The sequence below is a fragment of the Melanerpes formicivorus genome, unplaced genomic scaffold (genome assembly GCF_026170545.1).
Source record: "Melanerpes formicivorus ecotype bairdi unplaced genomic scaffold, bMelFor1.0.p_v2 SCAF_591, whole genome shotgun sequence".
In the NCBI taxonomy this organism is placed as follows: Eukaryota; Metazoa; Chordata; class Aves; order Piciformes; family Picidae; genus Melanerpes; species Melanerpes formicivorus.
The window spans coordinates 24,816-48,323 of NW_027142943.1; the positions used below are offsets into that span (position 1 = coordinate 24,816).

Below are 23,508 nucleotides of genomic sequence, written 5' to 3' on the forward strand. Positions count from 1 at the left end.
TGTGGGCATCTAGAAGGGGTGTGGAGCCCCCTGAAAGGGTCTGGGATAGTGTCAGGGGGTTCTGGGCTGGTCCACCAGCGGGTCTGGGGACATTAGAAGCGTCTGGGGGTACCTAAAATGGAGCTGGGCGTATCAGATGGGGGGTTTGGGTGACTCCAAAGGGGTTTTGTGGGCATCTAAGTTGGGGAGTCTGGGGGGGTCCTGAAGGAGTTGGGGGGTTCTCAGTGAGGTTTTGGAGTCTCTATGGAGTGCCTGGAGTCTCCTGGAGTGCCTGTGCTTGAAACCCCCCCCAAAGGCCGTGCAGAGTGGTGCTCACAGTAGCTCTGCAAGTCTGCCATGGGCTCAGGAGGCTGTGGAGCGGTTAAACCTTTTCTTTTGCTCAAGCACAATCTTTCTGAATTCTTGGATTTTTTTTTTTTCCCAGGGTGATGTGAAACTGTCTGATTTTGGGCTAAGCACAGCTGTTCAGAAGTCTCAGAGACCTGAGCTCTACAGGAACTTCGCACACAAACCCCCAAGTGCTTTCTGTGAGTACAAGCTGTCCTTGTCCAGCATGGAGGTAGTTGAGAGCTGAAGCCAGACCACGCCATAATTCCCTCAGCTTCCTCTTCTGAAAAAAGAAGTAGCAGAGAAGGAAAGCTGAAGCTGCAAAGACTGCAGTCCCCTCAGTTCTGGTGGTACCCTCTGTGAGATCCTAAGCCACCTGAACTGAGCCGGTCAGGCAGCCAAGCTAGTGCAGCAGTGTCTTCTGGAGAGTTGATAGGAGCCAGTTCTGTGGGGTTTGTTGAAGGGAGTGGCCAGTCGTTCTACATGAACAATTGTCTTAGTGCTAGCAAGCAGGAGGCTCTGAAGTGTGGTACTTTGAGAGCTCCATTCATACTTGCCCTTCAGGAGGAGCCAGCTCTTTCATTGAAGGATCTTCCTGAGGTGTCCAAGTACAATTTCTGTTGACACTTTTCAGCTCTTACATCCAGGTTGCTGACAGAGGATGTTGGTTTGTGGGCCCTGGCAGCGACAGTTTTCCAAAGAGGAGCTCTAAGGCCAGCTGCAAGGTTAGGTTTGGATTCTCCTGGGGTGCCTGTTGTTCACAAAGTTCTTTGCTGTTGCAAAGCTGGGAGAAGTGTGAGGTTCAGCTGATGAAGTTTCTCTCTTTAGGAGTGTCTGCTCAGCCGTCCTCTTCCTGGATCTCGGAGCTTTGTCTCTCCCTGTTTGCGGTGCCCCGACAAGGACTTGTGCCGACACATCCTCGGGAAGCTGAAACCACCAAAGGGTTTAATGGGTTTGAGACAAAATTCACCCAACACCTTCTGCGGTGGTGTACGGGAAAGAGTCGGTAGGGGAAGCCGCAGGACAGCCTGCAGCAAAGCTCAGGACTTGTTCCCTCGCCTCTGCCTTCTGCACGTCTCCTCGTCGGCCGCCTGTGAGCGAGACGCTTCACCAGCTGGCTTGTTTGAAATCAGCAAAGTTATGGCATGGAAGTTATCTGGTAGGAGTCGTTGCTAAACAGATGCAGTTGAAGCTTTGTATCTTCCGTTCTCTCTACTAGTTATTCTAATCTTGCCCTGTTGGTTTAGCCCATCAGTTTTCATGTTCTCTTCATCTATTAGTAGCAGAAGAAAGGGCCCCTTGATTCCAGTATTTCTTGCTGTAGTTCAGAGGTAGAGTTGGAGTTGGCTTTCCCTCTGACCTTTTATACTTTTACTTTGTGTTAAGTGGAACCCAAAACTGAATAGGATACTTTGTGTAAAGCTTGAGCAGCCCTTAACTTTCGAATTATTATACTGCATGCACTACTGCTTTGCAACATTCACAGGACTGTGGTGGTGTCAGACGGTTCACTTGCATTTAGCTCCTCAGGGGCCAGGCCTTCCTTTGGGCTGATAGTCTTGGCCAAAGCTGCAATGTTCAGTCCTTGCTGTGAAAGGCAGGAGGTTCATCAGGAGGTTTCCTTTCTGAGGAGGTTCCCCTCAGAAAGGAAACTGGTGACATGGTCACAAGTGATGAGGAAAAGGCTGAGGTGCTTAATAACTTCTTTACCTCAGTCTTCACTGCAAGGGCCTCTAGCCACACTCCTGATGTTATGGAAGTCAAAGCCAGGGACGGGGAGGAAGAACTGCCCATTGTAAGTGCAGATCAGGTTCGTGATCACCTGAAGAACCTGAAAGTGTTCAAGTCCATGGGACCCGACGGGATACACCCACGGGTGCTGAGAGAACTGGCAGAGGAGGTTGCTAAACCCCTCTCTATTATATTTCAAAAGTCATGGCAGTCTGGGGCAGTCCCCACAGACTGGAAAAGGGGAAACATTGCCCCCATCTTCAAAAAGGGCAAGAAGGAGTAACCAGGGAACTCCAGGCCAGTCAGTCTCACCTCTGTGCCCGGAAAGATCATGGAGCAGATCCTCCTGGAGTCACTACTCGCTCAAAAGAATAGTGAAGAGGTGATTGGGAACAGTCAGCATGGCTTTGCCAAGGGCAAATCCTGCCTGACCAACCTGGTGGCCTTCTATGAGCAGGTGACAAAATTAATAGCTGAGGGGCGAGCAACTGATGTCGTTTACCTGGACCTGAGCAAAGCCTTCGACACTGTCCCGCACCACATCCTGGTCTCCAGGCTGGTGACACATGGGTGTGATGGGTGACCACTGGATGGATAAGGAACTGGCTTGATGGCCGCAGCCAAAGAGTGGCTGTCAATGGCTCCATGTCCCAGGGGAGGCCAGGGACAAGCAGAGTCCCTCAGGGATCACTCCTGGAACCAGGCTTGTTCAACATCTCTGTGGGTGCCATGGACAGTGGCATTGAGTGCACCCTCAGCAAGTTTGCTGATGACACCAAGCTGTGTGGTGCAGCAGACACGCTGGAGGGAAGGGAGGCCATCCAGAGGGACCTTGACAGGCTGGAGAGGTGGGCACAAGCCAACCTCATGAAGTTCAATAAGAGCAAGTGCAGGGTCCTGCATCTGGGTCGAGGCAATCCCAGGCACAAATCCAGGCTGGGCAGTGACTGGCTGGAAAGTAGCCCTGAGGAGAGAGACTTGGGGGTGCTGGTGGACAAAAAGCTCAACATGAGCTCTCAATGTGCACTTGCAGCCCGCAAGGCCAATCAGATCCTGGGCTGCATCAGGAGAAGTGTGGCTAGCAGGTCGAGGGAGGTGATCCTCCCCCTCTGCTCAGCCCTGGTGAGACCCCACCTGGAGTACTGTGTCCAGTTCTGGAGCCCCTATGACAAGAGGGATGTGGAGGTGCTGGAACGTGTCCAGAGAAGGGCCACGAGGATGATCAGAGGGCTGGAGCACCTCTCCTATGAGGGCAGACTGAAGGAGTTGGGGCTGTTCAGTCTGCAGAAGAGAGGGCTCCGAGGTGACCTAATTGTGGCCTTCCAGTATCTGAAAGGGGCCTACAGGAAGGCTGGGGAAGTTTGCTTTATTTTGTGCCTTTTTGGGGGTGAATCAAAGGGAGTGGGGGGATTGTGGGTGGGCTGGTTCTGCCACGTGGGGCAGGGGGCTGCTGCAGCAGAGGAGCAGGTGAGCGAGGGCTGGGGGCCCCCCCCTAAAGTGCTGAAAATTCTCCGAGGGGACCACACTATCTTTAAAAGTGTAAGTACTGGGGTGAGGCGAGGCGGAGGCAAACCTCTGGTTTGCAGCTGGAGAGGGAGGGCTTGGAGTGACTGGTGCGTAAGAAAGCTTTGGAAACGACCCCTGTCTGCCCTCTCTGCTTCTAAAAGGCTTTTAGCATTGGAAAATAAAAGCCAGGTGGGGGCCCGGCTGCTGCCCACGCCCAGGGAGGTGCTCAGTGCTGCCACCCGGTGTGTAACGGCCGGCAGTGCAGCCGTGCCGCGGCGTGTGCCGCCCCGTGGGAGCTCAATGCTGCCACCCTGTGTGTAACGGCCGGCAGTGCAGCCGTGCCGCGGCGTGTGCCGCCCCGGGGGAGCTCAATGTTGCCATCCGGTGTGTAACGGCCGGCAGTGCTGGCGGAACGAACGTTTTTCTGACAGCTCTTGGAGGAACGTTTCTGTACAGGTGTTCCCCAGGGCTCCTCAGCTGCTCAGAACTCAACGTGTTGTCTTGGAGGGGAATAAAACCCATGGAACGCTGAGCGTGAGGTCACAACGCAGGCACCGCCCCCCCCCAGCGTGGCGCCGCCCCCCCCAGCGTGGCGCCGCCCCCCCCAGCGTGGCACCGCCCCCCCCCAGCGTGGCGCCGCCCCCCCCAGCGTGGCGCCGCCCCCCCAGCGTGGCGCCGCCCCCCCCAGCGTGGCGCCGCCCCCCCCAGCGTGGCGCCGCCCCCCCAGCGTGGCGCCGCCCCCCCCAGCGTGGCGCCGCCCCCCCCCAGCGTGGCGCCGCCCCCCCCAGCGTGGCGCCGCCCCCCCCAGCGTGGCGCCGCCCCCCCCAGCGTGGCACCGCCCCCCCCCAGCGTGGCGCCGCCCCCCCCAGCGTGGCGCCGCCCCCCCCCAGCGTGGCGCCGCCCCCCCCCAGCGTGGCGCCGCCCCCCCCAGCGTGGCGCCGCCCCCCCCCAGCGTGGCGCCGCCCCCCCAGCGTGGCGCCGCCCCCCCCCAGCGTGGCGCCGCCCCCCCCAGCGTGGCACCGCCCCCCCCAGCGTGGCGCCGCCCCCCCCAGCGTGGCGCCGCCCCCCCCCAGCGTGGCGCCGCCTCCCCCAGCGTGGCACCGCCCCCCCAGCGTGGCACCGCCCCCCCCAGCGTGGCACCGCCCCCCTCAGCGTGGCACCGCCCCTCCAGCCTGAACCCCACCCCCCCCGCTTGGCACCGCCCTCAACAACATGGCGCCAGATGCTTTAAAGTGGCTCAGTGCAGGGTTGTGGCTGGTAGAGGTTGGAGCTCTTCTGCTGTGTCCCAGGTCAGTGCCAGTCTCTGCTGCTTTGGGGGGTTTCTCTATAGCAGCCGCTGGAGCTGCGCGGGGCTTGGGGGGGTGGCCACCGGCGGGGCAGCGCGGGGCTTTTGGGGGGGGGAGGGGGGCGTGTCCGGGCTTGGCCGGCGGGGCTCTGCGGGGGTGGCGGCTGCTGCCTCAACCGTACCCAGAGGCCCCGTGGGAGCTCAATGCTGCCACCCTGTGTGTAATGGCCGGCAGTGCAGCCGTGCCGCGGCGTGTGCCGCCCCGGGGGAGCTCAATGCTCAACCCTGTGTGTAATGGCCGGCAGTGCAGCCGTGCCGCGGCGTATACCGCCCCGTGGGAGGTCAGTGCTCAACCCGGTGTGTAATGGCCGGCAGTGCAGCCGTGCCGCGGCGTGTGCCGCCCTGGGGGAGCTAATTTCTGCAGCCTAACTGCGCTGAATGCTCGACAATTCTTAGGGGAAGAGCGGAGGGCGGAGAGCTTGACTCGAGCGTCGCTATGGATCCGGCGCCTGCGCCCTAGCCCGGCTCTGCTCGCGCCAGGGGGGCAGCGTTCCGGTGGTCGCTATGGATACGGCGCCTGCGCCGCAGCGGGTCCGGTCCCGGTGTCGCTGCCGGCCCGGGACTCCCAGGTGTGTTCCTTCCGGCGTCTGAAGGTGGTCTGGGGCCATCGGCAGGGCTTTTGGGGGTGACGGAGGAGGTCTTGGGGACACCTAAAAGGGTCTGGGGATACGTAAAGTTCTCGTGGGGCCATCGGAAAGGGTCAAGGGTCGTGGGGAGGCAGCTGGGCACCTCCGACGGACCCTTTGGGAGGTCTCTGCAGGCTCCCGTGGGAGCTGGGGGTGTCTCGGGGTGGGTTTGGGTTTGGGTTTGTGCTGCAAACAGCGTTGATAATGACTTAGAGAAAGACACACAAGAGACTCAGTAAGTCTCTTGTATCGTGCTTCTATTCTGGCGCCTGACACAGGTAGGATCATTTCAAAAGAGCTGTGTGTCTTCAGAGAGGTTTGGGCAAACTTTTATACAAAAAGTTATCTGTCTATAATGACAGAGGTCCAGATGCTGCCTATCTATACAAAGCTTATCTCTCTAAAAGAGCAGAAGTACACATATCATGCAGGTGTCCTTTGTCTTATCCAAAAGAGCATCTTGTCCAAGACTAACAGAAGTGAATCACTGACAAATCCTGTTATTCCTTCTCTATCCAAAGGCTGTCTGCCAACCCCTCTCCCCCTCCCTGCGTCCCAGCATTTCAGCTAACAAGCGGAAAATTCTTATCAACTCTGTGGTTCTGTTAATGAGACTTTTCTGTTCATCAGTTCCCCCCTTTCTCACAGCCAACAGTATATTCCTATACTATATTTTCTTAAGGCAAACTTTGGACCCAGGCTTTCTGAGCTATCTTTCCCATGCTGACACTTGTGGAAGTTACTCTCAGATGTAGTCACCCAGTCTGATGCCCCCCAAGTCCAATTCATTGAGGCTTCCCCAAATAAAGGGGTCCTCATTTGGCCTCGAGGAAGTTCAGTGCATATCCAACAGTTAGAGAGATTAGTTTGCAAAGCCAATTCTTGCCTAACGTGTAAGTACATATTGACTTCCCATCCCTCAATTTCCTTGCTGTGCTGCAAAGATTTTGATAGGAATTTCTAGGTATTAACTACAGCCAGGGCAATCCTTCAAGTGCCCTAGGAATGCAGTGAAAACCTTTTGGGAATTGTTCCTGCTCTGGTACTCCTCAAGCTATGAGGAGCTCTTCAGGGCAGCTCCAAGGTTAGGTTTGGATTCTCCTGGAGTCGCACACAGAACGAGTCTCACGATTCCAGTGGTCTCATTTCATAGCTGCATTTTCTTCTCTCTGCCTAGGTGACAGGACGACCTCACTAATCAAGAGAGATAGCCTGAGCTCTGCAGGAACCTTGAACCCAAGCAGCCAGTGCCTTCTGTGAGTACAAGCTGTCCTTGCTCAACGTGGAAGTAGTTGAGAGCTGAAGCCAGACCACGCCTTAATTCCCTTAGCTTCCTCTTCTGCAGATTAAACAGTCCCAGTTCCTTCAGCCACTCCTCCTAAGGCTTGTTATCCAGACCCCTCACCAGCTTTGTGGCCCTTCTCTGGACTCACTCTCTCACAAGGGGTGTCCTGGGGAACACCACTTGTGCCCGGCCGGCCACCGGCTGGGTTTAACTCTGTTCCCCACCGCTCTTGGGGCCCAGCCATCCATCCTGTTCTGCTGTCCAGCAGTCCCTTTGAAAAACAATCCATCTGAAAAAAGAAGTAGCAGAGAAGGAAAGTTGAAGCTGCAAGGATTGCAGTCCCCTCAGTTCTGGTTGTAGCCAGGTGGGGGTTGGTCTCTTCTCCCAGGCAAGCAGCACCAGAACAAGAGGACACAGTCTCAAGCTGTGCCAGGGGAGGTTTAGGCTGAATGTTAGGAAGTGGTTTACAGCTTGGCCAAAGACTCTTCTGATCCCTGTCTTCTGGTCGTGACCAGCAGCGTGCACGGGTGGCCAAGAAGGCCACTGGCAACCTGGCCAATATCAGGAACAGTGTGGCCAGCAGGAGCAGGGAGGTCATTCTGCCCCTGCACTTGGCACTGGTTAGGGCACACCTTGAGTCCCGTGTCCAGTTCTGGGCCCCTCCGTTTAAGCAAGACGTTGAGTTGCTGGAAGGAGTCCGGAGAAGGGCAACAAAGCTGGGGAGGGGTTTGGAGCACAGGCCTGTGAGGAGAGGCTGAGGGAGCTGGGGTTGCTTAGCCTGGAGAAGAGGAGGCTCAGGGGAGACCTTCTTGCTCTCTGCAACTCCCTGAAGGGAGGTTGTAGCCAGGTGGGGGTTGGTCTCTTCTTCCAGGCAAGCAGCACCAGAACAAGAGGACACAGTCTCAAGCTGTGGCAGGGGAGGTTTAGGCTAGAGGTTAGGAAGAGGTTCTGCACAGAGAGAGTGATGGCCCATTGGAATGGGCTGCCCAGGGAGGTGGTGGAGTCACCATCTTTGGAGGTGTTCAGGAGGAGACTGGATAGGGTGCTTGGTTGCATGGTTTAGTTGATTAGGTGGTGTTGGATGATAGGTTGGACACGATGATCTTGAAGGTCTCTTCCAACCTGGTCCGGTCCATTCCATTCCATCACCATCTAATCAACTAAACCATGGCACTGAGTGCCTCATCCAGTCTCTTTCTAAACACTTCCAGTGATGGTGACTCCACCACCTCCCTGGGCAGCACATTCCAAAGGCCAATCTCTCTTTCAACCTGCTCTATTCTATTCTATGAAGACCTTCTTCCTAACATCCAGGTTTAATTGGTGAGAGCAACAGACTTGGTTGCTGCCACCCGCTGCTAAGGGGTCTGAGTGGCCCCCAAATGGGGTTTGGAGGCAGGTAAAGGTTTCTTTTGGCATGTGAAGGGGTTTTGTGGGCATCTAGAAGGGGTGTGGAGCCCCCTGAAAGGGTCTGGGATAGTGTCAGGGGGTTCTGGGCTGGTCTACCAGCGGGTCTGGGGACATTAGAAGCGTCTGGGGGTACCTAAAACAGATCTGGGCGTATCAGATGGGGGGTTTGGGTGCATCCAAAGGGGTTTTGTGGGCATCTAAGTTGGGGAGTCTGGGGGGGTCCTGAAGGAGTTGGGGGGTTCTCCTCAAGCTATGAGCAGACACACAGACAGTTGTTAACGGACTTTCTTTGATCATTCCAGGACTGGTGTGCTGGGACTGGCAGGATCTTCCTGAGCTGTCCACGTACAGTTTCTGTCGACACTCTTCAGCTCGTACATCCGGTTTGCTGACAGAGGGTGTGGGGTTTGTGGGGCCCGGCAGCGAGACTTTTCCAAAGAGGAGCTCTTCAGGGCAGCTCCAAGGTTAGGTTTGGATTCTCCTGGAGTCTCACACAGAACGAGTCTCACGATTCCAGTGGTCTCATTTCATAGCTGCATTTTCTTCTCTCTGCCTAGGTGACAGGACGACCTCACTAATCAAGAGAGATAGCCTGAGCTCTGCAGGAACCTTGAACCCAAGCAGCCAGTGCCTTCTGTGAGTACAAGCTGTCCTTGCTCAACGTGGAAGTAGTTGAGAGCTGAAGCCAGACCATACCTTAATTCCCTCAGCTTCCTCTTCTGCAGATTAAACAGTCCCAGTTCCTTCAGCCACTCCTCCTAAGGCTTGTTATCCAGACCCCTCACCAGCTTTGTGGCCCTTCTCTGGACTCACTCTCTCACAAGGGGTGTCCTGGGGAACACCACTTGTGCCCGGCCGGCCACCGGCTGGGTTTAACTCTGTTCCCCACCGCTCTTGGGGCCCAGCCATCCATCCTGTTCTGCTGTCCAGCAGTCCCTTTGAAAAACAATCCATCTGAAAAAAGAAGTAGCAGAGAAGGAAAGCTGAAGCTGCAAGGATTGCAGTCCCCTCAGTTCTGGTTGTAGCCAGGTGGGGGTTGGTCTCTTCTCCCAGGCAAGCAGCACCAGAACAAGAGGACACAGTCTCAAGCTGTGCCAGGGGAGGTTTAGGCTGGATGTTAGGAAGAAGGTCTTCATAGAATAGAATAGAGCAGGTTGAAAGAGAGATTGGCCTTTGGAATGTGCTGCTCAGGGAGGTGGTGCCCAGGGAGTCACCATCACTGGAAGTGTTTAGAAAGAGACTGGATGAGGCACTCAGTGCCGTGGTTTAGTTGATTAGATGGTGTTGGAATGGAATGGAACGGAATAGAATAGAATAGACCAGACCGAGTTGGAAGAGACCTTCAAGATCATCGTGTCCAACCTATCATCCAACACCACCTAATCAACTAAACCAAGCAACCAGGCACCCTATCCAGTCTCCTCCTGAACACCTCCAAAGATGGTGGCTCCACCACCACCCTGGGCAGCCCATTCCAATGGGCCATCACTCTCTCCGTGCAGAACCTCTTCCTAACCTCTAGCCTAAACCTCCCCTGGTGCAGCCTGAGACTGTGTCCTCTTGCTGGGCCTGGTGATGATCAAAGTTCTTTTCCAAGCTGCTTACTCCTGTTTGGTTTTATTCTCCTGCATGAATTGTCAGTTCAAAGCACTCGAGAGAAATGGTGTGATGGCTGTGCTGCCAAGCATCAGACTGGGGACCGAAAGACAACCTCCTGTGGATCGATGTACCGGGATATTCCAGGAACCTCTGTGCTGCCACAGACCTGGACTTAAACTCGTTCCAGATGCCGCGGTGTGTTCCACATGACAATCGCACTCGGCACGTGAAGAGTGGCCAAGAGACTTCCCTTGTTTCCTTTGTGGAAGGCTTTTGTGTGTCCCCCGGCCCCGGGGGCCGTGTTCCTCTCGGGCAGGCTGCGGACGAGGCTGCCCTCGGCAGCAGGCGTGCCGCAAGCGGAGCGGCGAAGCTGTGTTCCTGGCAGTTCTCTCTCCGCCTGGATCAGGACGAAGGTGCCGGCCGACAAGGACTTGCACTGACACAGGGTCAGAGAGCTGAGAGCACCAAAGGGTTTAATTGGTGAGAGCAACAGACTTGGTTGCTGCCACCCGCTGCTAAGTGGCCCCCACGTGGGGTTTGGAGGCAGGTAAAGGTTTCTTTTGGCGTGTGAAGGGGTTTTGTGGGCATCTAGAAGGGGTGTGGAGCCCCCTGAAAGGGTCTGGGATAGTGTCAGGGGGTTCTGGGCTGGTCCACCAGCGGGTCTGGGGACATTGGAAGCATCTGGGGGTACCTAAAGTGGAGCTGGGTGTTTCAGATGGGGGGTTTGGGTGCAACCAAAGGGGTTTTGTGGGCATCTAAGTTGGAGAATCTGTGGGGGTCCTGAAGGAGTTGGGGGGTTCTCAGTGAGGTTTTGGAGTCTCTATGGAGTCCCTGTTGTATCTTGGGTCTGCTGTGGGATTGGTAGTGACTGGGTGCTCCGGTTTTGGTGGCTCCAGGGCAGCAGGTACCCACAGGGCTGTGCCTTGCTTTATGTTCCCCAGCTGTGGGCCAAGCAGGAGCCCCAGGGGAAGGGAATTTCAGCATGTGGCGGGTGATAGTGGAGGCGACTTCCTGACAAAATGGCTTTGGGGGTTTGGTTAGGTCTTGTTTTTATGGTTGACTCACTCTTGCTTTCTTTCCTTTTTTTTCAGGGAGCTTAACTGCTTTGCCTGAGGACCAGTTGCAGATTTGTATTCGGCCTCAGCCACAAGCCCTGACACGGAGCGGGGTGCTTTGGTGTCAGAATGTGGAGCTGTTGGAAACCAAATTGCTCACTGAAAAAAAGAAAAGGAATAATTTGTCATAAAAAAATCCCCACAGTTCCTGTAAGCTTTCGAGTTCCTACTTAATAATATAAAGCAGTTTGTGGTTTGGTTGGTTTGGTTTTTTTCTTGTTGTGCTGCAAAGATTTTGATAGGAATTTCTAGGTATTAACTACAGCCAGAGCAAGCCTCTACTTGCCCTGGGAACGCAGTGAAAACCTTTTGGGAATTGGTTCTGCTCTGTTACTCCTCAAGCTATGAGCAGACACACAGGCAGTTGTTAACAGAGTTTCTTTGTGCATTCCAGGTCCGGTGTGTTCAGACCGGCAGGATCTTCCTGGGCCATCCGATTACGGTTTCCGTTGACACTTTTCAGCCCTTACATCCGGTTTGCCGACAGAGGACGTTGGTTTGTGGGCCCTGGCAGCGACAGTTTTCCAAAGAGGAGCTCTAAGGCCAGCTGCAAGGTTAGGTTTGGATTCTCCTGGGGTGCCTGTGCTTGAAAGCCCCCCAGAGGCCGTGCAGAGTGGTGCTCGCAGTAGCTCTGTGCAAGTCTGCCATGGGCTCAGGAGGCCAGTATCTAGAGAGAGGGAAGGACAGAGACACTTCTAAGACAGTTTTAAAGAAATAATTATGAGAAGAGGCAAATTAATTCTGGGGACTCATGTGATATATCTGTTCAAGAGAAAAAAAAATGAAGGAGGTTTCTGACCATAACCAGGCTGACAAAGCACAGTAATGTGGTTTCCTATGGGATTCAACTCCTCCTGCATTGCACAGGACACTTCAACAGCTGTCCTGACAAGCTCTAAGTAATGAACTTAATCCACCCTGTGCGAGCAATGGGGCAAAAGATTACAAAATCCATGTATGCAGTTGAGATGTGTTACGTTGGGACGCCCAGGATACAGCTCATCAAGCTCTCCTAGTGTTTAGACGCAAGATGGAAGAAGGAAGGGGGAAGACAGAGCAGAAGGTCTATTTAAATATGAAACTCCTAGGCTGAAAGAAAAGAAAAACATTTTAAAGAGCACTCAGTGAGACTCTGTCACCAGCATAGCTAATCACAGAATCACTGAGTGTTAGGGGTTGGAAGGGACCCCAAAATAGCATCCGGTCCAACCCCTGTGCCAGTGCAGGATCACCTGGGGCGGGTTTTGAATGTCTCCAGAGACTCCACTAACTCTCTGGGCAGCCTGCTCCAGGGCTCTGGCACACACAGTGAAAAGGTTTTCCCTTCTGTTCCTGTGGAACTTCCTCCTTTTATTCGTCGGACGCAGCGAAGCCGCTGGGTCGTGTTGCTGCGGCAAGGTGACCCACCCTGTAGTTCAGGGCCTGGGTCTGTGCCTTCATGGCAGCCTGTTCCCTTGGCACCCTGTCAGCTTAACAGCCCTGTGCTCGGGGCCTGTGTGACGAGTTGTGGAGCCCTCCATCCCCCTTCTGTCCCCAGCAGCAGCCCAAGGTCCCTGTAAGCAGGGCTGGGGAGGCTGCTTTAGGCAGCTAACAGGAACCAACCTTGCCTGGCCCTTAGGGGGCTGAGGTCAGTCCCTGGGCTCCCGAAGAGGTGGTGTTGCGCTGCTGCCAGGAGGGCCGGCCCGTAGGTGGGGCACGGGCCAGAGCCTGTGGCTCTCTGTGGGGCTTTTTGGGAGTGCTGCTGAGGCCTCACTCTGTCCTGTTGGCATCCTTTGTCAGGGTAGCCAGATCCTAGGCCTGATGTCTATCGTTAGCTCAATCGCAGAATTTGCTCGTCTGCTGTTCCTGTCCGTAAATTTTTGCCAGTGCTTCTGTAATAAAAAGGTTTTTATTTCTCCTGTAACTTGCAAGCTGGTGACCTCCTTAGGAGCACCACTGTGTTGTTCACAAAGTTCTTTGCTGTTGCAAAGCTGGGAGAAGTGTGAGGTTCAGCTGATGAAGTTTCTCTCTTTAGGGGTGTCTGCTCAGCCGTCCTCTTCCTGGATCTCGGAGCTTTGTCTCTCCCTGTTTGCGGTGCCCCGACAAGGACTTGTGCCGACACATCCTCGGGAAGCTGAAACCACCAAAGGGTTTAATGGGTGAGAGCAAAGCTCAGCTGTGTGCTGAAGCTGCAAACCTTGCCCAGAAGGCTGTCCCCGGCTCGGGGTGATAAAAAGAACAGGAGCGTAGCCGCTCGGCTGTCTTTCCTTCTGTGATGCCACAGCGGGGTGGGCGAGGATACAGCAGAGGAGCAGTGAGGGAGGGGTGAGGGCAGCCTCCCACAAAGGCTGCTTGCAGACCTGAAATGCCAAATGTTTGAAATGCCAGGACGTTCTTGGAGGGGAGGGAAAGCCCCGGGCAAGTGTAAGAGTGAGTGTGAGGTGTTCCAGCAGAGGAACAGCGGTGCTGCTTATTGAGAGATTGCAGAAGGGCAGTGATTTGTGTGCAGAAAGGCCTTGACGTGACCCCCCTCTGTTCTGTAGAAAGGCTTCTAGAGGAGAAAAGCACATCCTGAGCAGAGCCACGGGGGGGTGTGGGGTGTGGTTTGAAGCAGAAATAGCAACTGTCTCTCAATTAAAACAGTGGATTGTCTTTCGTGTGTGTGTGTGGTGTGCTGTTTTTTCATTGACTGGAAAAAGCTCTGCAGGGAGACCAGCTGATCTGCTCCCGAGGCACAGCAGCACCGGACCTGCTGAGCGCTGGGGGCCTGTTAAGGAGGGTCTGCTGTCATCTGAAGTGGGCTTGGGGGTATGAAAGGGGAATTTGGGGGCATGTGAAGGGTTCTGGGAGCATCTAGAGGTGTCTGGGGACCTCTGGAGGGGCTCCTGGGTCATGTCTGGAGGGTCAGGGAGGAGTGGGGGGGTCTGTGCCTCAGTGTGGTTTCGGGGTCTCTGTGTCAGGTCCCCACAGCGTGTGGGTTGCTGTGTGGCACTGCTGGAGTCTCGGTGTCCCTAGCGCCGCTGACTCTTCTGCTCACTGCTCCCACCTTGTGGGCACGGCCAGGTACTGCTTGCTGTCGCCTGCTGCCAAGGGTGTGAGTGGCCTCTGCAGGGAGGCGCAGAGAGGTATTCTGGGGCGTCTAGAGGGGCTTTGTGGGCATCGAGAGGTGTCTGGCGGCCTCTGGAGGGTCTCCGGGGGGGTCTCTGGAGGGTCCTGAAGCAGCTGAGGGGGCGGGGAGTGGTGGTGCTGTGTTAGAGGTCTCGGGGGGGTTCCAGGGTTTGGGGTCCCGCAGGATTGGGGTGGTCTCACCCCGGTATTGGGTGTCCTGCAGTCCCAGGGTCCCCCAGCCACATCTCCCCCGGCATCTCAAGGCGAGCTGCGAGCACCTCAAGGGCCTTAGAGGGTGAGAAAGGAGGGCTGGGGGCATGTAGACGGAAGTGAGGGCACCAAGACGGCACCGTCCTCCCCGTGACAGCGCCTGCCCTTCCCAAGATGGCGCCGCCCTACCCGTGACAGCGCCTGCCCTTCCCAAGATGGCGTCGATCTCCCCGTGACAGCGCCTGCCCTTTCCAAGATGGCGTCGCCCTCCCCGTGACAGCGCCTGCCCTTCCCAAGATGGCGCCGCCCTCGCCCCGTCGGCTCCGACCTAGCCAGCGTAATCCTCGTCCCCTCTGCTTTCTCCGCTCCGCATCAGCTCAGTGTGGACTCTGCTGCTCTCTGGAGTTGCTCTGTGCCTGCTGCAGGACTCTGCTATGGGTTTGAGGGTGGGCGGCAGCGAGGGGGGGGGCCGAGAAACACCAGCGGCGGGGGGGGGGGGGGGTGGGTGTCGATTTGCCGCGGTCGGGAGCAGTCTACTCCCAGTTCACGAGCTGTTCTCCTGTCTCTCCCAGCTCTTGCAGGCTGACCCCAATGCCCTCAGACTCGCCCAGCGATCCCAGGGTGAACCCGGCAGCACCCAGACTCGCCCAGCGATCGTCACGTGATTAGGGGCCGCGCAAAGGAGGGGCGGGGAGCAGAGAAAGCGGCGGCGGCGCCCAGCCTCCAGCCACGCCCGCTGGAACATGCTTTCCAATTAGTACGCTACCTCTTAGGTTTCCAACCTGGGTATTCAAAGAACGCCGAGGAAAGTGGGGGCAGGTGCTTTTGCCAGGCAGCCTCCAATGAGCAGGCCCGGGGCAACGAGGAGGTGGCAGCAGCCAGCACATGCAGGCATTTCCTGGGGCTCAGTGAATGTTTAGAGCTCAGGGGCTCAGCCTGTGCTTCCGCTTCCTTTTCTTCAGCACAGGAGTTCGGTTTGGCTGTCCAGAGCCTTGCTCTGCACCCGAATGCCGTACCGAGCGTGAGGGAAAGATGAAGCAACACCCACGTAGGCACCCAGGGAAAAAGCGGAGGTTGTCTTAGGAGCCGGTTTGAGACAAAATTCACCCAACTCCTTCTGCGGTGGTGTACGGGAAAGAGTCGGTAGGGGAAGCCGCAGGACAGCCTGCAGCAAAGCTCAGGACTTGTTCCCTCGCCTCTGCCTTCTGCACGTCTCCTCGTCGGCCGCCTGTGAGCGAGACGCTTCACCAGCTGGCTTGTTTGAAATCAGCAAAGTTATGGCATGGAAGTTATCTGGTAGGAGTCGTTGCTAAACAGATGCAGTTGAAGCTTTGTATCTTCCGTTCTCTCTACTAGTTATTCTAATCTTGCCCTGTTGGTTTAGCCCATCAGTTTTCATGTTCTCTTCATCTATTAGTAGCAGAAGAAAGGGCCCCTTGATTCCAGTATTTCTTGCTGTAGTTCAGAGGTAGAGTTGGCTTTCCCTCTGACCTTTTATACTTTTACTTTGTGTTAAGTGGAACCCAAAACTGAATAGGATACTTTGTGTAAAGCTTGAGCAGCCCTTAACTTTCCAATTATTATACCGCATGCACTACTGCTTTGCAACATTCACAGGACTGTGGTGGTGTCAGATAGTTCACTTGCATTTAGTTCCTCAGGGCCCAGGCCTTCCTTTGGGCTGATGGTCTTGGCCAAAGCTGCAATGTTCAGTCCTTGCTGTGAAAGGCAGGAGGTGCTGGCTGGGCAGTTTGCTTTATTTTGTGCCTTTTTGGGGGCGACTCAAAGGGAGTGGGGGGATTGTGGGTGGGCTGGTTCTGCCACGTGGGGCAGGGGGCTGCTGCAGCAGAGGAGCAGGTGAGCGAGGGCTGGGGGCCCCCCCCTAAAGTGCTGAAAATTCTCCGAGGGGACCACACTATCTTTAAAAGTGTAAGTACTGGGGTGAGGCGAGGCGGAGGCAAACCTCTGGTTTGCAGCTGGAGAGGGAGGGCTTGGAGTGACTGGTGCGTAAGAAAGCTTTGGAAACGACCCCTGTCTGCCCTCTCTGCTTCTAAAAGGCTTTTAGCATTGGAAAATAAAAGCCAGGTGGGGGCCCGGCTGCTGCCCACGCCCAGGGAGGTGCTCAGTGCTGCCACCCGGTGTGTAACGGCCGGCAGTGCAGCCGTGCCGCGGCGTGTGCCGCCCCGGGGGAGCTCAATGCTGCCACCCTGTGTGTAAGGGCCGGCAGTGCAGCCGTGCCGCGGCGTGTGCCGCCCCGGGGGAGCTCAATGTTGCCATCCGGTGTGTAACGGCCGGCAGTGCTGGCGGAACGAACGTTTTTCTGACAGCTCTTGGAGGAACGTTTCTGTACAGGTGTTCCCCAGGGCTCCTCAGCTGCTCAGAACTCAACGTGTTGTCTTGGAGGGGAATAAAACCCATGGAACGCTGAGCGTGAGGTCACAACGCAGGCACCGCCCCCCCCCAGCGTGGCACCGCCCCCCCAGCGTGGCACCGCCCCCCCCAGCGTGGCACCGCCCCCCCCAGCGTGGCACCGCCCCCCCAGCGTGGCACCGCCCCCCCCCCGCGTGGCACCGCCCCCCCCCAGCGTGGCACCGCCCCCCCCAGCGTGGCACCGCCCCCCCAGCGTGGCACCGCCCCCCCAGCGTGGCACCGCCCCCCCCAGCGTGGCACCGCCCCCCCAGCGTGGCACCGCCCCCCCCAGCGTGGCACCGCCCCCCCAGCGTGGCACCGCCCCCCCAGCGTGGCACCGCCCCCCCAGCGTGGCACCGCCCCCCCAGCGTGGCACCGCCCCCCCCAGCGTGGCACCGCCCCCCCCCAGCGTGGCACCGCCCCCCCCCAGCGTGGCACCGCCCCCCCCAGCGTGGCACCGCCCCCCCCAGCGTGGCACCGCCCCCCCCAGCGTGGCACCGCCCCCCCCCAGCGTGGCACCGCCCCCCCCAGCGTGGCACCGCCCCCCCCAGCGTGGCACCGCCCCCCCCCAGCGTGGCACCGCCCCCCCCAGCGTGGCACCGCCCCCCCCCAGCGTGGCACCGCCCCCCCCAGCGTGGCACCGCCCCCCCCCAGCGTGGCACCGCCCCCCCCAGCGTGGCACCGCCCCCCCCAGCGTGGCACCGCCCCCCCCAGCGTGGCACCGCCCCCCCCAGCGTGGCACCGCCCTCAATAACATGGCGCCAGATGCTTTAAAGTGGCTCAGTGCAGGGTTGTGGCTGGTAGAGGTTGGAGCTCTTCTGCTGTGTCCCAGGTCAGTGCCAGTCTCTGCTGCTTTGGGGGGTTTCTCTATAGCAGCCGCTGGAGCTGCGCGGGGCTTGGGGGGGTGGCCACCGGCGGGGCAGCGCGGGGCTTTTGGGGGGGAGAGGGGGGCGTGTCCGGGCTTGGCCGGCGGGGCTCTGCGGGGGTGGCGGCTGCTGCCTCAACCGTACCCAGAGGCCCCGTGGGAGCTCAATGCTGCCACCCTGTGTGTAATGGCCGGCAGTGCAGCCGTGCCGCGGCGTGTGCCGCCCTGGGGGAGCTAATTTCTGCAGCCTAACTGCGCTGAATGCTCGAAAATTCTTAGGGGAAGAGCGGAGGGCGGAGAGCTTGACTCGAGCGTCGCTATGGATCCGGCGCCTGCGCCCTAGCCCGGCTCTGCTCGCGCCAGGGGGGCAGCGTTCCGGTGGTCGCTATGGATACGGCGCCTGCGCCGCAGCGGGTCCGGTCCCGGTGTCGCTGCCGGCCCGGGACTCCCAGGTGTGTTCCTTCCGGCGTCTGAAGGTGGTCTGGGGCCATCGGCAGGGCTTTTGGGGGTGACGGAGGAGGTCTTGGGGACACCTAAAAGGGTCTGGGGATACGTAAAGTTCTCGTGGGGCCATCGGAAAGGGTCAAGGGTCGTGGGGAGGCAGCTGGGCACCTCCGACGGACCCTTTGGGAGGTCTCTGCAGGCTCCCGTGGGAGCTGGGGGTGTCTCGGGGTGGGTTTGGGTTTGGGTTTGTGCTGCAAACAGCGTTGATAATGACTTAGAGAAAGACACACAAGAGACTCAGTAAGTCTCTTGTATCGTGCTTCTATTCTGGCGCCTGACACAGGTAGGATCATTTCAAAAGAGCTGTGTGTCTTCAGAGAGGTTTGGGCAAACTTTTATACAAAAAGTTATCTGTCTATAATGACAGAGGTCCAGATGCTGCCTATCTATACAAAGCTTATCTATCTAAAAGAGCAGAAGTACACATATCATGCAGGTGTCCTTTGTCTTATCCAAAAGAGCATCTTGTCCAAGACTAACAGAAGTGAATCACTGACAAATCCTGTTATTCCTTCTCTATCCAAAGGCTGTCTGCCAACCCCTCTCCCCCTCCCTGCGTCCCAGCATTTCAGCTAACAAGCGGAAAATTCTTATCAACTCTGTGGTTCTGTTAATGAGACTTTTCTGTTCATCAGTTCCCCCCTTTCTCACAGCCAACAGTATATTCCTATACTATATTTTCTTAAGGCAAACTTTGGACCCAGGCTTTCTGAGCTATCTTTCCCATGCTGACACTTGTGGAAGTTACTCTCAGATGTAGTCACCCAGTCTGATGCCCCCCAAGTCCAATTCATTGAGGCTTCCCCAAATAAAGGGGTCCTCATTTGGCCTCGAGGAAGTTCAGTGCATATCCAACAGTTAGAGAGATTAGTTTGCAAAGCCAATTCTTGCCTAACGTGTAAGTACATATTGCCTTCCCATCCCTCAATTTCCTTGCTGTGCTGCAAAGATTTTGATAGGAATTTCTAGGTATTAACTACAGCCAGGGCAATCCTTCAAGTGCCCTAGGAACGCAGTGAAAACCTTTTGGGAATTGTTCCTGCTCTGGTACTCCTCAAGCTATGAGGAGCTCTTCAGGGCAGCTCCAAGGTTAGGTTTGGATTCTCCTGGAGTCTCACACAGAACGAGTCTCACGATTCCAGTGGTCTCATTTCATAGCTGCATTTTCTTCTCTCTGCCTAGGTGACAGGACGACCTCACTAATCAAGAGAGATAGCCTGAGCTCTGCAGGAACCTTGAACCCAAGCAGCCAGTGCCTTCTGTGAGTACAAGCTGTCCTTGCTCAACGTGGAAGTAGTTGAGAGCTGAAGCCAGACCACGCCTTAATTCCCTTAGCTTCCTCTTCTGCAGATTAAACAGTCCCAGTTCCTTCAGCCACTCCTCCTAAGGCTTGTTATCCAGACCCCTCACCAGCTTTGTGGCCCTTCTCTGGACTCACTCTCTCACAAGGGGTGTCCTGGGGAACACCACTTGTGCCCGGCCGGCCACCGGCTGGGTTTAACTCTGTTCCCCACCGCTCTTGGGGCCCAGCCATCCATCCTGTTCTGCTGTCCAGCAGTCCCTTTGAAAAAAAATCCATCTGAAAAAAGAAGTAGCAGAGAAGGAAAGTTGAAGCTGCAAGGATTGCAGTCCCCTCAGTTCTGGTTGTAGCCAGGTGGGGGTTGGTCTCTTCTCCCAGGCAAGCAGCACCAGAACAAGAGGACACAGTCTCAAGCTGTGCCAGGGGAGGTTTAGGCTGGATGTTAGGAAGTGGTTTACAGCTTGGCCAAAGACTCTTCTGATCCCTGTCTTCTGGTCGTGTCGGGTGCCAAGAAGGCCACTGGCAACCTGGCCAATATCAGGAACAGTGTGGCCAGCAGGAGCAGGGAGGTCATTCTGCCCCTGCACTTGGCACTGGTTAGGGCACACCTTGAGTCCCGTGTCCAGTTCTGGGCCCCTCCGTTTAAGCAAGACGTTGAGTTGCTGGAAGGAGTCCGGAGAAGGGCAACAAAGCTGGGGAGGGGTTTGGAGCACAGGCCTGTGAGGAGAGGCTGAGGGAGCTGGGGTTGCTTAGCCTGGAGAAGAGGAGGCTCAGGGGAGACCTTCTTGCTCTCTGCAACTCCCTGAAGGGAGGTTGTAGCCAGGTGGGGGTTGGTCTCTTCTTCCAGGCAAGCAGCACCAGAACAAGAGGACACAGTCTCAAGCTGTGGCAGGGGAGGTTTAGGCTAGAGGTTAGGAAGAGGTTCTGCACAGAGAAAGTGATTGCCCATTGGAGTGGGCTGCCCAGGGAGGTGGTGGAGTCACCATCTTTGGAGGTGTTCAGGAGGAGACTGGATAGGGTGCTTGGTTGCATGGTTTAGTTGATTAGGTGGTGTTGGATGATAGGTTGGACACGATGATCTTGAAGGTCTCTTCCAACCTGGTCCGGTCCATTCCATTCCATCACCATCTAATCAACTAAACCATGGCACTGAGTGCCTCATCCAGTCTCTTTCTAAACACTTCCAGTGATGGTGACTCCACCACCTCCCTGGGCAGCACATTCCAAAGGCCAATCTCTCTTTCATCCTGCTCTATTCTAGTCTGTGAAGATCTTCTTCCTAACATCCAGGTTTAATTGGTGAGAGCAACAGACTTGGTTGCTGCCACCCGCTGCTAAGGGGTCTGAGTGGCCCCCAAATGGGGTTTGGAGGCAGGTAAAGGTTTCTTTTGGCGTGTGAAGGGGTTTTGTGGGCATCTAGAAGGGGTGTGGAGCCCCCTGAAAGGGTCTGGGATAGTGTCAGGGGGTTCTGGGCTGGTCCACCAGCGGGTCTGGGGACATTAGAAGCGTCTGGGGGTACCTAAAACGGAGCTGGGCGTATCAGATGGGGGGTTTGGGTGACTCCAAAGGGGTTTTGTGGGCATCTAAGTTGGGGAATCTGTGGGGGTCCTGAAGGAGTTGGGGGGTTCTCAGTGAGGTTTTGGAGTCTCTATGGAGTGCCTGGAGTCTCCTGGAGTGCCTGTGCTTGAAACCCCCCCCAAAGGCCGTGCAGAGTGGTGCTCACAGTAGCTCTGCAAGTCTGCCATGGGCTCAGGAGGCTGTGGAGTGGTTAAACCTTTTCTTTTGCTCAAGCACAATCTTTCTGAATTCTTGGATTTTTTTTTTTTCCCAGGGTGATGTGAAACTGTCTGATTTTGGGCTAAGCACAGCTGTTCAGAAGTCTCAGAGACCTGAGCTCTACAGGAACTTCGCACACAAACCCCCAAGTGCTTTCTGTGAGTACAAGCTGTCCTTGTCCAGCATGGAGGTAGTTGAGAGCTGAAGCCAGACCACGCCATAATTCCCTCAGCTTCCTCTTCTGAAAAAAGAAGTAGCAGAGAAGGAAAGCTGAAGCTGCAAAGACTGCAGTCCCCTCAGTTCTGGTGGTACCCTCTGTGAGATCCTAAGCCACCTGAACTGAGCCGGTCAGGCAGCCAAGCTAGTGCAGCAGTGTCTTCTGGAGAGTTGATAGGAGCCAGTTCTGTGGGGTTTGTTGAAGGGAGTGGCCAGTCGTTCTACATGAACAATTGTCTTAGTGCTAGCAAGCAGGAGGCTCTGAAGTGTGGTACTTTGAGAGCTCCATTCATACTTGCCCTTCAGGAGGAGCCAGCTCTTTCATTGAAGGATCTTCCTGAGGTGTCCAAGTACAATTTCTGTTGACACTTTTCAGCTCTTACATCCAGGTTGCTGACAGAGGATGTTGGTTTGTGGGCCCTGGCAGCGACAGTTTTCCAAAGAGGAGCTCTAAGGCCAGCTGCAAGGTTAGGTTTGGATTCTCCTGGGGTGCCTGTTGTTCACAAAGTTCTTTGCTGTTGCAAAGCTGGGAGAAGTGTGAGGTTCAGCTGATGAAGTTTCTCTCTTTAGGAGTGTCTGCTCAGCCGTCCTCTTCCTGGATCTCGGAGCTTTGTCTCTCCCTGTTTGCGGTGCCCCGACAAGGACTTGTGCCGACACATCCTCGGGAAGCTGAAACCACCAAAGGGTTTAATGGGTTTGAGACAAAATTCACCCAACACCTTCTGCGGTGGTGTACGGGAAAGAGTCGGTAGGGGAAGCCGCAGGACAGCCTGCAGCAAAGCTCAGGACTTGTTCCCTCGCCTCTGCCTTCTGCACGTCTCCTCGTCGGCCGCCTGTGAGCGAGACGCTTCACCAGCTGGCTTGTTTGAAATCAGCAAAGTTATGGCATGGAAGTTATCTGGTAGGAGTCGTTGCTAAACAGATGCAGTTGAAGCTTTGTATCTTCCGTTCTCTCTACTAGTTATTCTAATCTTGCCCTGTTGGTTTAGCCCATCAGTTTTCATGTTCTCTTCATCTATTAGTAGCAGAAGAAAGGGCCCCTTGATTCCAGTATTTCTTGCTGTAGTTCAGAGGTAGAGTTGGAGTTGGCTTTCCCTCTGACCTTTTATACTTTTACTTTGTGTTAAGTGGAACCCAAAACTGAATAGGATACTTTGTGTAAAGCTTGAGCAGCCCTTAACTTTCGAATTATTATACTGCATGCACTACTGCTTTGCAACATTCACAGGACTGTGGTGGTGTCAGACGGTTCACTTGCATTTAGCTCCTCAGGGGCCAGGCCTTCCTTTGGGCTGATAGTCTTGGCCAAAGCTGCAATGTTCAGTCCTTGCTGTGAAAGGCAGGAGGTTCATCAGGAGGTTTCCTTTCTGAGGAGGTTCCCCTCAGAAAGGAAACTGGTGACATGGTCACAAGTGATGAGGAAAAGGCTGAGGTGCTTAATAACTTCTTTACCTCAGTCTTCACTGCAAGGGCCTCTAGCCACACTCCTGATGTTATGGAAGTCAAAGCCAGGGACGGGGAGGAAGAACTGCCCATTGTAAGTGCAGATCAGGTTCGTGATCACCTGAAGAACCTGAAAGTGTTCAAGTCCATGGGACCCGACGGGATACACCCACGGGTGCTGAGAGAACTGGCAGAGGAGGTTGCTAAACCCCTCTCTATTATATTTCAAAAGTCATGGCAGTCTGGGGCAGTCCCCACAGACTGGAAAAGGGGAAACATTGCCCCCATCTTCAAAAAGGGCAAGAAGGAGTAACCAGGGAACTCCAGGCCAGTCAGTCTCACCTCTGTGCCCGGAAAGATCATGGAGCAGATCCTCCTGGAGTCACTACTCGCTCAAAAGAATAGTGAAGAGGTGATTGGGAACAGTCAGCATGGCTTTGCCAAGGGCAAATCCTGCCTGACCAACCTGGTGGCCTTCTATGAGCAGGTGACAAAATTAATAGCTGAGGGGCGAGCAACTGATGTCGTTTACCTGGACCTGAGCAAAGCCTTCGACACTGTCCCGCACCACATCCTGGTCTCCAGGCTGGTGACACATGGGTGTGATGGGTGACCACTGGATGGATAAGGAACTGGCTTGATGGCCGCAGCCAAAGAGTGGCTGTCAATGGCTCCATGTCCCAGGGGAGGCCAGGGACAAGCAGAGTCCCTCAGGGATCACTCCTGGAACCAGGCTTGTTCAACATCTCTGTGG

General features: G+C 56.0%; 3 long non-coding RNA genes across 3 annotated transcripts; all 3 read left to right on the plus strand.

Annotated features, from left to right (window-relative positions):
* Nucleotides 1–330: 330 nt before the first annotated feature.
* Nucleotides 331–1,619, plus strand: LOC137460401 (uncharacterized). Its single transcript, XR_010992831.1, has 3 exons — nt 331–527; nt 962–1,052; nt 1,156–1,619. It is a non-coding gene; the product is annotated as an uncharacterized lncRNA (long non-coding RNA).
* An 8,258-nt stretch (nt 1,620–9,877) lies between these two features.
* On the plus strand, nt 9,878–13,574 carry LOC137460399 (uncharacterized). The gene is made up of 4 exons (XR_010992829.1): nt 9,878–10,309; nt 10,921–11,094; nt 11,339–11,498; nt 12,959–13,574. It is a non-coding gene; the product is annotated as an uncharacterized lncRNA (long non-coding RNA).
* A 7,560-nt stretch (nt 13,575–21,134) lies between these two features.
* On the plus strand, nt 21,135–22,345 carry LOC137460400 (uncharacterized). Its single transcript, XR_010992830.1, has 3 exons — nt 21,135–21,253; nt 21,688–21,778; nt 21,882–22,345. It is a non-coding gene; the product is annotated as an uncharacterized lncRNA (long non-coding RNA).
* Nucleotides 22,346–23,508: the final 1,163 nt, after the last annotated feature.